The sequence below is a fragment of the Telmatherina bonti genome (genome assembly GCF_933228915.1).
Source record: "Telmatherina bonti genome assembly, chromosome: 24".
Lineage (NCBI taxonomy): Eukaryota > Metazoa > Chordata > Actinopteri > Atheriniformes > Telmatherinidae > Telmatherina > Telmatherina bonti.
Window position 1 is genome coordinate 22,240,829 of NC_136633.1, and position 13,327 is coordinate 22,254,155.

General features: G+C 36.3%; 1 long non-coding RNA gene across 2 annotated transcripts; it reads right to left on the reverse strand.

The window, feature by feature from the left end:
- Nucleotides 1-6,692: 6,692 nt before the first annotated feature.
- Nucleotides 6,693-13,065, reverse strand: LOC306773859. 2 transcript variants are annotated; one of them, XR_013771817.1, is made up of 4 exons: nt 12,972-13,065; nt 12,789-12,861; nt 11,226-11,378; nt 6,693-7,342 (listed from the first exon to the last, which is right to left on the reverse strand). It is a non-coding gene; the product is annotated as an uncharacterized lncRNA (long non-coding RNA). The 2 variants fall into 2 exon arrangements; XR_013771818.1 differs by lacking the exon at nt 6,693-7,342 and having other exon boundaries at nt 8,654-11,378.
- Between the last annotated feature and the right edge of the window lie 262 nt (nt 13,066-13,327).

A 13,327-nucleotide genomic window follows, 5' to 3' on the forward strand; every position in this document is an offset into this window, starting at 1 on the left:
ACTTTTTATTGCTGGTTATCATCCTATCGCCTGGCCTGGGCATTCTCAGGCTCCAGCCCCGAACATTTGTCATCAAACCCTGAATGATTTTTCAGTCCAGAAGGAAAAAATTTAACTGAGTCGCCTTATGACGGTAAAGAGGAAGGTAGTTTTGTAATTTCTAGGCTTCATGGAATGCAACATAGGTAAAACGATTCGACCAATCGGAGGGGAGTGTTACGGAAGCGGGAAATTCTCCGTGTTTTGATTGGCTGACAGCCTGTCAGTTTTATCCCCAATCTGAACTACTCTGATATTATTCCTAATTCGAGTGGACATTAGTAGTAAACATAGAAATCATACGATTATTATTTTTTAATTTAAAGAATTGTGGCGGCTGCCAATGGACAGCAAGACCAACACATGAAACAGGGAAACAAACAAGCAATTTAAATCTTGTATGTCTTCAGAATTACATTAACATTAGGCAGATCATTGGTGAGAGTTAGTACTTCGAAGGTTAAGCTGGTTATGCTAAACCATTACCCTTGCCCTTTGCTGTTATACACATTTGTAAATACCTTGTATTTATTTATATTTTAGTACTGTAACATTGTTTTTATTTTATTCTGTGCAGCACTTTAGAAACTGTTTATGTTTATAAAAATTGAATTTCCCTTTGGGGATTAATAAAGTATTTTTCATTTCATAAAATGTGCTATATAAATCAAATGGATTGAATTGGACTGGATTAAATCCAGTGGTGAACTCTATTTGTGACTGGAGAACGTCCCGAATTTCCCAAAACCACCAAGGAGAGGTAAGTGTGTGTGTGCTTTTTGTTGTAGTAGATGAAAACAGCTTTAACGTCATGTTGGAAGTTTTGTTTCTAGATGCTGCTTCAGTTCAAATGTAGATAGAAAAAGAAAAGCTTTATTGTAATATTATTTACCAATTTGTTTACCTGCAGGTCTCTGGCTGTTCAGCAGTTAAAATCCAGCTGTTAAAGATGGTTTTACATCTTATGTTGCTTTACAATATATTTATATTTGGAATACAAAATCAGTCTTTCATCCTCTCATCTTTGCTTGGGTGTTTATTTATTAATGAGGATGATGGTTCTTGTTTAAATGTGTTGCTCCAGAACAGGGCTGTTGAAGACTGGGAGGGACAGATCAGAGTAGACCAGCAGACTAAACTAGGCTACACTCCTGAATAAATATATAGTAGTTTTGTTCGGACCAAGCAGCAGCAGCCTCCGGTGATTAAAAGTGAAGCCTATGTGGAAGTGCCATAAATTGCAGTTAATCAGTCCCCTTCATCCACTAGAGGCTCCAAAACAGAACAAATTCCTATAGACTCCCATGTTAAAAAGACCAACTTCAGAGCAGAAATAAACATGTTTAACGCCTGGTACAAAAAAACATTTTTGGATCAATAGTTTAGGTTTACCTTCATGACAACTGTGGGGGTGAGTGAATTTTTTTCTAACTCCTCCGTTTAAAAGTAATTTCATTTTGAAATTTGGCATATTTAGAATGTGTCCTTTTGATTGACAGGTACCTGATCTTCTGCCTTACGTGAGATGAATGTTGAACAACCGCTGTTTTTAGCCGATAAACAGCGTGACTTAACTTTAGCCCGCTTACTTCTGCTAGCTGGTTAGTTCCTTTTACCGACTGGTTAGCTCGGTTTGCTCTTAGCTACAGGCAGCTTGGAGATCGCTCGATGTCAGTCATCCACCCCCATGCTCACAGCCCCCCTCTCAGCTCCACATCTTTGCCCATTTTTGTATTTTCCAGGAGAGAAGACACGCATGGCACTGTCAAGATGGTGAAGGTAGGAATCGCCCAAATGAACTTAAATTCAGCTCTTCAGAAACCAACAGGTGATGTCACGGAGGCTCCACCCATCTTTTAATATATACAGGAGTGTCAAACTCGAGTCCTCGGGGGCCAGTATCTGGCAGGTTTTTGTTGTTTCCCTCTACCAACACAGCTGATTCAAATCAAATAGATGCAGCAGCTTCTTGTCAGCCTATCTATCAATTTCAGTCAGTTGTGTTGGAGCATGGAGACAACAAAAACCTGCAGGATACCGGCCCTCGAGGACAGGAGTTTGACACCTGTGGTCTATAGTTCTGACTGAGGGCTGTATTTCATGTTGGCAGTTATTCTTGTCGAGATTTGTCAGTATGATTATTACTTTTATTAGGTGCTTAGAATTGTCTCCTGTGACGTTTTTTAGTGAAAGACAAAAAACTCCAACAAAAAACAACCTCAGGACAAATTAGTTATTTTTAATTAAACATCTCAACAGCTCGTTTTAAAAATCTCCTCTTTTATGACATCCAAAACCTATTAAGTTCCTCCCTCTGTTGGTCTTCAACACCTCCCGTGTCTGTGTGGGCCTTACTCGCCCTGCCCATCCTCAGCCGACAGGAAGCAGTCGAAGCTGCGACCAGCCGGATTCAGGAGGCTTTTAAAGACAAACTCCCAGAATCAAAGGAAAAACAGGACAACACAGGATTAACCACAACATTAAAACTTAAAAGAAGATCCTTTCTGACTCTCCTTGGGCAATCTTCACAGCAGCAAAATGTAAGTATTAAAAATATAATTCAGAAAAAGTATGTATTGTTTGTGTAGAAGGGCTAATGCTAAAAGCAAATATTGATACTAATAGCTAATGCTAGCAGTCGTTTAGTACTAATTACTCAGTTCTCTGAGCGATTCATGCTACTGTTGTTTAATTTATTTTTAATTCAGTGTTTTTTGTTCGTCAAACATTTAAATTTGTTAATCAGAAAAACTATCGCAGGATGTAGGTAGGGGTGTGTATTGTAAAGAATCTGGCGGTACAATATTTATAACAATACGGGCCAACAATACAATATATTGTGATATATCAGGATACTATGAGCAAGACGAAATATAGCAATTTTTCTTTACTAGTAGTAGAACTGAACGCTGATGTGAATTCTGATGTATCATTATTTTCTAACACGCCTGATGATGTTAGCATCAGTCTGCCTGCTCTCTCTACCAACTTCCTCCTCGCCTGTTAACCCTGTAAAATCATTTAATCATTCTTGTGGACCAACAAAGAATTTTTAATGGATTAATTTAACTCTTGACCCTGATTTAACAGTAGTGTTTATTGCTGCAGTATCAAATGCTAGAATACAGTATGGATTCAGTGTTTACTGGAGTTCAGATGTCAGCCTGGAATCATTTACTTCTCAGGAATCTTAGTTTTCCAGCTTTCCAGATTCAATTCTATTTTTGTTTTAGGTGCAGATTCCATTGAAATTTCAATTCTCATTATTCTTCAATATTGCTGATTTTTGTAGACTAAACAAAATCTACAAAACTTTTTTTGCTCGTCATTTTTCTTTATTCCAATTATGAAAAACAACACAGTTGCCAGACCATCATTCTGGCTGAACCATTCTGCTGCTATAATTCCCAAGAAGACAAGTAAAAAGATCATAAGATCAATAATAATAATAAAATTTTGTCATGGATTATTTGTATTAATTTCCATTTTTAAAAAAAAGTAGATTTTTTTTACAAAAAAAATAGGGTAACAACTTTACAATACAGGCCACAAAATTTGCTTTGTTACTCAGGAACTACTGAGAAAGGAAACATTCAAGAAACATTAGGCAAGGCAAGTTTATTTGTATAGCACCTTACAAGACAATTCAAAGTGCTTTACATGAAACGTTAAAAGCATTACAGAGAAAAAGTATAAATGAAAATACAAATAACAAAATCATAATAAAATCATAAATTATATTAAAATAATTAGAAGCAGAATTAAGTAAAAGTTACTGTGCAGATGTCATGCATAGGCGCATGAGAAAAGAAATGTTTTTAATCTGAATTTAAAAGTTTCTACATTTGGTGAAAGTTTAATCTCCACTGGCATATGGCAAGCTGTTGTGTATTTATTACATATCTTTGATATCAGACATTACTTTTATTCACTAGTTGTCACTATGCACAAACTAGTTAGCATGTGCTCACATTTCATGGGCATTTTTAATTGACAAGTGGAATTCCAATCATTTATAGTAACAGTTTTTTTAAACATTTTTTTTGTTGTTGTTTTACTTGTTATCTGCTGTGACAGAAAGTTTTACTTGATAATTAGTGAAAAAAATCAAAAATGTCGACTAGCTATAAACTGAAGAAAAAATCTAAAACCACTTGTTAATTAGAAAGTTCTAACATGTTTTCCAGTTAACTAGTTAAAGCATAGTTTGATTTTAATGATTATTTAAAGAGATCATAATTGTTCACTAGTTGACTATTGAAAATATAAACTGCCACTAGTTACAGTAGTTACACTTAATGCTAATTAGGAGGTGGGATAGAGGGTTAAAAGCACTTCTCTGATTGGGTCTACAGCTGTAACAACCCAGTGAATATTTAACCCTTAAAAGTCTGAAACATTTTTGTTGTTTGCATCCACAAGAACACCTGAAAGTATATGTACAACAACTAATAAATTTGATTCAGCAGGACAAAAAGAAAACAAGAAACATATTGATTTTTGTCTTGAACATAGTCATTGCTGTGTGTTATTACTTTTAGAGGTTTAAAATGCTGAAAGATAAATATTTGCATTTTTGAAGCAGAAGAAACACACCAGAGTTTCCTTTAGTTTATTTTTACCTTGGTCACAAACATTTTATCAATGAACATATCTCGAAGAGAAAAATTGGTCTGGTTCAAAGTAAATAAGTTGTATGTGACAATAATGTTCACATACATCTTAGAAAGTTTTAAATAATGACATAAAAATGATGAGAAATCGGTAAAAGATGCCATCATGACTTGCTGTGCTTCTATTGGAAAACACCCAGGAAGCCTCATCTGTTAAAACAGATCTGATTTTAAAATCCAGGTTAAAGACCCAGCTGCTCTCAGCTGCATTTCCAGAGGTATTATTTATAAGCCTAAATTTAGACTTTCTTTAAAGCTGAATTTTTAAACTTGATTTTTATCTAGTGTTTTAAAACAATGTCTTTATTTTACATTTCACTTGTTTTTAATCTTAAATTATGCTTCTTCGCAGACATCATTACCTATAAAACCTTGTTTCTGTTTAAAAACAGTAAAGTGATGTTCATGTTGCTGCTAACAGTGTTTTTATATTTTGTCAAATAATTTCAAAAGACTAGCATGTTCAACAAGAAATGAAATATTAAAATCAGACTATCTCTGGTGTTCAGCTTTCTTCAGTTTCTGGAAATGTTTTGGCACAGTTTAGCAAAATAATATACCTTCCTTCCACATTTCCTTAAATAAAGAGGGTTGTATGTGTTATACATGTTTACAAATGTCTATTTTGTTTTAACACTAATGTCTATGCTAAAAAAAAGTTTTATACTTTTGCAGTCTATCCTTTGGATTGCCTTATCTCCTGACTCCATCCATCCATCCATGAAAAATATCTTATATGCTTCTTTTAGACTAATAAACTGTCATTGTACACACATATAGCAAAAAATGCTTCAATGCAACTAACAGCTGGGAATTGAGTCCCACGTATATGCCATTTAGTAACTTCTCCAGTAACATTTTCATTGCACTTTAACATAAAACCATCCACAAACACACACTCACACAATGGAAGGATTGGTATTAAGAGACTGCTGGAAAGTTTGTTTGAGTTTAAAAGAGAAAGCAAAGTGACCTCATTGGTGACTCACTGAATCTGCTTCCATGAAATTGTTTATGATAAAACTATTCATCTCTCTATCTATCTATCTGTCCATGGTGAAATATAAACAACTTTATCAGCACTAAATCACAATGGTGTAAAATGTACCCAGTTTAATCAAACTTTGTGCTTCAGGTAAGACTTTAAGATGATAATAATAAAAAGGCTACACAACGAAATAGAGGAAACTCAAGGGTAACCCACTAACAAAATTCCTATAGGAATCAAGATTTCTTTAAAGTTTGTTTTTGACTAATTTGGTTCTTTGAATAGTTCTGATTTTGGTTTTTATAACATAAAGGGTCATCATACTGTACATATTTAGTCTCATTTTCTAAACAAACACTTTGGGCCCTGTGATGGCTATGTCTACAGCCACACATAGGTGATACCCAAATGCGTTACACATACACTTAGATTGATTTTGTTCAACCAGGATTTAATTTGCAGACCAATATGAGACATCCATTTCATGTAGCATCACAACTATTCTGAAAAAGCACGCATTTTAGTTTATGTTGTGATGGTATGGTTTTCATTTGTTTTTTCCTTGAGTTTCAGTGGCTCCAGTCCCTTGGCTGTGAACCAGCAGCTGGCCACGGGGTGGAGTCAGCTAATTGGACTGAACCAGTGGCAGAAATGGGAGGGGGAATTTAGGGTTTTCTTCTGTTCATTTAGTTAGGTTTTGTGTGTCATCCCCTTTGTCTGTTTTTGTTTGGGCTGATTAGCCACTATTTAAGCTTACCCTTGTGTGTTATTTGTTAGGTCAGTTTGTTTCATTTTGTTGCTTGGGTCCCTTCTGTTACAAATTCTTTGATTATAGTTTTGTTAGGTTGACCTCTTTTATAGGCCTGATTTATTCATTTATGTTAAACAACTTTTTCTTTTTTTGGGTCAAAATAGAACCCTATGTTACGACCCGTTAGGAAGGTTGGTGCAACAAAGTACGGTGGACACCATGGATGCGAAAGAAAGGCATTTTATTTTATACCCCTGGATAGCTGACACAGTGTAGTTAAGCATGTAGCAACACGCTAGTTGTTTGTTGGGGTAACGGGAACAGCTGAACAGGAAAAAAAAGGACTGCAAAAGCACATAATAAATCACAAAACACAGCCAATGCAGCTGTTCCCATGAATGGAATAGGGTGGTCTGATGAACTCGACCCAGGGTGTTCCAAAACCCAACCAGGGCAAGACCACAAAAAAAATAAACAAAAGACTGAATCCCAAATCAGTTCACAAGATTCACACACAGGAATGTCCTGTCATGAAAGTCAAAATGTTATTAAAGTTCACCACAGACATAGGTCTCAAAGAAATCCCATGAAGGTAAACATCACAAAAAATGTCCAACACAAAACCCAAGTTGAGGGGGACAACCACCAGAAACAGACAGCTGCTTCCCCCTCCAGCTGAAGTGCAGCAGTGTCCTTTTATTTCCTGGCTTGCTCCCAAAATGGCACTCTGTGAATCCATAAGAAGAGGAGGAGTTGAAGGTGTGTCCACAGTAACCACTCGTGGATCAGGGGGGCAGAGCTTGCACTTTCATCCAGAATGGAGATCAGGTGTGGTTCTTTCACAGGTGCTCGTATTTTGTGAACTTTAAACCTGTGCCTGACTGTGCTTCACTGCTCGGCCGATCACAGGCCCAAAAAAATGTAAAAATAATCAAATAAAATTTGAAAAAAAGAAAAGAAAAACAGTTAAAAACCATAATTTATTCATGTAGTCGAAAGACCACAATGACAAATATAAAGAGAAATGCAACACCAGTCCATCATTGCCATACAGGTGACCTGTTTGTTGCTATGTGGCACTACTGTGACCGATGCCTCTTGTCAAACTAATGCAGTTGAAACTTTGTAATGTCCCTACCAGTAAACAAGTAAAACAAATTACCTTGTTAAAATGGCCTTGTGACACTCGTTCCACGAGTGACAGTTCACACAAGTGCACTTGTGCAGTTGACACTTTAAAAAATTCCTTCCACTAAAGTTTTTTCTTGTTAAATTTTACTAGTTTGACAAGTAACACAAATGTAACTAGTTGCACTAGCTGCACTAGTACAGTTCATGTTTTTAAAATTCCCCACCAGGACACAAGTAAGATAATGTTAAACTGAACAAGTTACTCAAGTGTTGTGTCAATAGTGTTACTTGTGGCACAAGTAACACTAGTGCTACTGGTGTTATTTGTGCACTAGTGTAACTTGTGTCACTAGTGGCATCAGTAAGACTAGTGCTACTAGTAACACTAGTGTTATTTGTGTTACTTGTGCACTAGAGTTGTGTCACTAGTGTTACTAGTGGCACAAGTAACACTAGTGCTACTAGTAACACTAGTGTTGTTTGTGTTACTTGTGCACTAGTGTGTCACTAGTGTTACTAGTAGCACTAGTGTTATTTTTGCTATTAGTGTAACTTGTGTCACTAGTGGCATAAGTAACACTAGTGCTACTAGTGTTATTTGTGCACTAGTGTAACCTGTGTCACTAGTGGCACAAGTAACACTAGTGCTACTGCTAACACTAGCGTTGTTTGTGTTACTTGTGCACTAGTGTTGTGTCACCAGTGTTACTAGTAGCACTAGTGTTATTTTTGCTACTAGTGTAACTTGTGTCACTAGTGGCATAAGTAACACTAGTGCTACTAGTGTTATTTGTGCACTAGTGTAACCTGTGTCACTAGTGGCACAAGTAACAGTAGTGCTACTGCTAACACTAGCGTTGTTTGTGTTACTTGTGCACTAGTGTTGTGTCACTAGTGTTACTAGTAGCACTAGTGTTATTTTTGCTACTAGTGTAACTTGTGTCACTAGTGGCATAAGTAACACTAGTGCTACTAGTAACACTCGTGTTATTTGTGTTACTTGTGCACTAGATTGACTGATTGAAAAAGGAAATAAACAGTGAAAACGTTAATATTTGTTTGGAATTTATTTTTTACGTTTACATTTACACCGTTGTTCAGAAAACTGATGGATTATACACAAACAAAAATGTAGCAACAAAATGGTAAAAAGTTAAGAGTATTCAAAATTTAAATGTAAATAGAATTATTCTTTAAAATAATATGAAAAGTTGCAATATCTATGTAAATTACAGCTCGGGTTACTCAAAGAAACTGGATTTCATTAAAGTTATGTTTATTTTATTAATTCTGGCTTATCAAAGTAAGAGTTATGTTCCATTGTTGTGATTAAATGCATCCCTGCTGAGTTACCATGGTAACTTTAGCTGGAGCACAACGCTGAGAACAATTCAATCCATTCAAATATCAGCCTTTTCTTTGTTTTTAAAATTAAAATAAACCTTTATATTTAATCAAACCTTGTATGCAAAAAAGGAGGATTATTTTAAATTAATGTCAAAACAAATCAACCATGAAATTATAGCAGCAATTCTTATTAGATTAAATTCTGTGTACAACAAAGAGGCCCGTTCAGATTTAAGGAACAGAAAGCGAGCAACATATTCATGGAGATTCACAGAGAGAGACAGCGCGATAAACCTTTGTTCAAGTCCGTCTGGATGAGTGGATCAAAAAAGGTTGAATGGTACATCTTAGGGCTCAATTAAGAGATGGTGACGGTTGAGTTGTACTACTTCGGCTGGATTTCTTTCTACAGAAACTAACCTGAAAAACCCATTTAAGTTCTAACCTGCATATAACTATAATGTACACAAAACATTGTTTACATATTTGAAAGAAAATCTTGCCTCTGTGCAGTTTTTCTATTTTGTGTGGATTCTCATGTGTCCTTTTAACATATTACGTCGCCTAAATAATTTGCCACAAACCTCACAGCTGAATGGTTTGTCTCCTGTATGGATTCTCATGTGTTGGTTTAAGTGTGTCTTTTGACTAAATCTCTTTCCACATTCACCACAGCCGAATGGTTTGTCTCCTGTATGGATTCTCATGTGTGTGTTTAAGGTTGTTTTTAGACTAAATCTTTGTCCACATTCATCGCAGCTGAATGGTTTGTCTCCTGTATGGATTCTCATGTGTCTGTTTAAGGTTGCCTTTTGACTAAATCTATGTCCACATTCATCACAGCAGAATGGTTTGTCTCCTGTATGGATTTTCATGTGTTGGTTTAAGTTTGTCTTTTGAGTAAATCTATGTCCACATTCATCACAGCAAAATGGTTTGTCTCCTGTGCGAATTCTCATGTGTCTGTTTAAGTTTGACTTAAAACTAAATCTCTGCCCGCATTCATTACAGCTAAATGGTTTGTCTCCTGTATGCATTTTCATATGTCCGTTTAAGCTTGTCTTATGACTAAATCTTTGTCCACATTCAACACAGCTGAATGGTTTGTCTCCTGTGTGAATTCTCATGTGTTGGTTTAAGTGTGTCTTTTGACTAAATCTCTGCCCACATTCATCACAGCTGAATTGTTTGTCTCCTGTATGGATTCTCATGTGTCTGTTAAAGCTTGCATTTTCACTAAATTTCTGTCCACATTCATCACAGCTGATAGGTTTGTCTCCTGTATGGATTCTCAAGTGTCTGTTTAAGCTTGCCTTTCGACTAAATCTCTGTCCACATTCATCACAGTTGAAGGGTTTGTCTCCTGTATGCATTTTTATGTGTTGGTTTAAGGTTGTCTTATGACTAAATCTTTGTTCACATTCATCACAGCTGAATGGTTTGTCTCCTGTGTGGATTCTCATGTGTTGGTTTAAGGTTGTCTTTAGACTAAATCTCTGTCCACATTCAACACAGCTGAATGGTTTGTCACCTGTATGGATTCTCATGTGTCTGTTTAAGCTTGCCTTTTCACTAAATCTCTGTCCACATTCACCACAGCTGAATGGTTTGTCTCCTGTGTGGATTCTCATGTGTCTGTTTAAGGTTGTCTTTAGTCTAAATCTTTGTCCACATTCATCACAGCTGAATGGTTTGTCTCCTTTGTGGATTCTCATGTGTCTTCTAAGATTTACTTCATGAAGAAAGGTTTTACCACAGATCTCACATCTGACATTGTTTTTGCCTGAATGGTCTCTTTTCTGAAAAATGACACATTGCAAAGTTTTTAAACATTTCTTACTGTTCAAACAGCTGAAAGACCTTTTGGTTAAGCGTCTCTGATGAGATCTTTGGGAGTGAAACTCTTCACCACATTCAGAGCCGAGTGATTTTATGTCATTGTTACACTCCACACCACTGTTTACATCTGATCCATGTGCCCTGCTGTCATTCAAGTCTTTTTCACCACCCTCCATTGCAGTTACAAAATCTGACAAATGTTTTTACTGTGAAGAGCCTAAAGCCTTTTTGTCCCTATTTGGTTGTAAACAAGTTTTTGAGTCTGGATTACAGGTTAGTTCTGGTCCTCTTCATCAGGTTCTGATCTAATCTGTTCAGCAGGGTTGTTGATCAGAGCTTCTACCTGTGTTGCCTTTAGTTTTGGTTTGATAGAGGTGAGCTGATTATAACCAAGGCTGAGATTCTTTTTCATAATCTTCGTTCTTCACAGTAGCATCATCATTAGTAAACTGTTCACCTGCCCATCATCAACTGTTTTCCATCCTGGCTGGCCATACTTCCTCTGTTTTCTGAAAGAGATGGGACTTGAGGTTCCATTTGTCCAGATTCCATTTATAAAGGAACTCCCTTTTTCATCACCAACTTCAACTCAACACATCTTCAGGAAATCCTGAAATTAAAGAGAAAAAAAAGCTGGATTTCAAGAGAAAATTCATCGCCACATTAATAACTTTGAATAGAATTGGATAAAAATCCACAAAATATATTTCCACAACTGACCGACTCATCCAAAATTGTATCATATTTGTATAACCAACAATACGAAATATTGCGATATATCAACATACTATGAGCAAGACAATATATGGCAATTTTTCTTTGCTAGTAGTAAACACTGAATGCTGTTGCATATTTGACATCAACTTACAGAATAACAGAGGATCTACATTTCACTGCAGAATAAATAAAAACACTGATCATCTTTACATCTTTATCATCTGAACATCTTTATGGACAATATGAATAAAGAAATGAAAATCTGCCACATCAGTAAATATCAGTAGCTTGATAAAAATTGGTACAGTCCTTTTGAATATTGATATAACATTGTCACACAAAATAATGAGATATTTTGATATCTCAACATTTTCTTACACCCCTACCATAGAGTGGACTATATTGGAAAAGGGATATGTTGTGGGTGTGTCCCTGTTGTGCGCTCAGAACATAAGGAAAGAAGGATCAGGCAGCTTCATAAAGTCCAGTGGTTTACTTTACATAGTCAGGCTTATTACATCACAGCAGCACAATAGGTACATATAATATTTACATCCAATTTGTTTTGGTATGTACATGTGTAGGGTGTGAAATAAAATAAAAGAAAATAATATTCACATTAATAACAAATAAAAATCTGCATGATTAACTATTACGTGCTTAAATACAGGTAAATATGTTTTAGGTTGTCATAAATGTGCCTGTTAGGCTAACTTCACTTTAATACTTGGACACAATACAATGCTGAAATCTAGTGGACGAATGGAATCATGCATTGGGAGACACGTTGCGCATTGGAATCTCTTGTCAGCACAAGAAAAATACAAGAAAACTTGTCCAACACAATATTGCAAATGCATATCAACGTAGGACAGATGTAAGCTAAGGAGAACGTAAAGAATAAAAAGCATCATTTACGCAGGTTAATGTACTGAGGAAAATACAACCTATTTCAATAACTTAGACAAATACAGCTGTAACTAGTCTATAGATTGTTGGTGTGGAATGTAGATAGTTACAAAATAGAACGAGAGGTTTATATATTTTACAGTTTTTTTAAACATTATTAGGTTATATTACTATGACACACGTGTCTGTTATTGCTCTATGAATGGGACTGCAAGACGAGAATAAAAAAGGAAAAAGACAAGGAGACGCTTTATTTTGAAATCCAAAGTAATAGTTGGTGGCGATTGACTTTACGGTAAAGTTGAAAGTAAACGCGCACTTGAAATAAAGTGTAGGCTGGCTTGACCGCGGATACGCGTGAAGCGGCTCGATTGACCGCAGTGTAAAGTCTCACCTCCTCTCCTGACGAGGCTTCCCTCGATTTAAACAAAAACGTCTTTATCTGGTTCTTTTGTGGCGAAGTTTCTCTGCAGAAGATAGGAACGAACATTAGTCGGTATAAAAGCTACATCGGACTCGCCAGCTATAGTTTAAAATAGGGTACTAATTAATAATTCAATAATGTTGCAGAAAATACCTTGCGATGAAATTAAGCGGATCCTCGCGATATTTATAAACCGTCGTCTTGCTGCAGTTGTTTCTTCTTGTTCGTCGTCTTCTTCTTCTCCGGCAGACTGAACGCCGTCAGGCGTGCTGCTGCCCCTCACAGTCTAAAAGTAAAACTACATCAAGGACAAATCCTCCAATGTAGATTGGAAGACTAGACAAAATATCACATTCCACGAACATATGACGGCCAGTCTGTTTTCCTGCCACAAACAGTCTGAAAACTCTCTTTCCAATAAGGGGAAGGTCTGTTGCAAGAAAGGTGGTTGGGTCCAGACGACTGTAATGAGCAATGGTCCCTGGGACTGGGTGGCAACTAAATCAGTG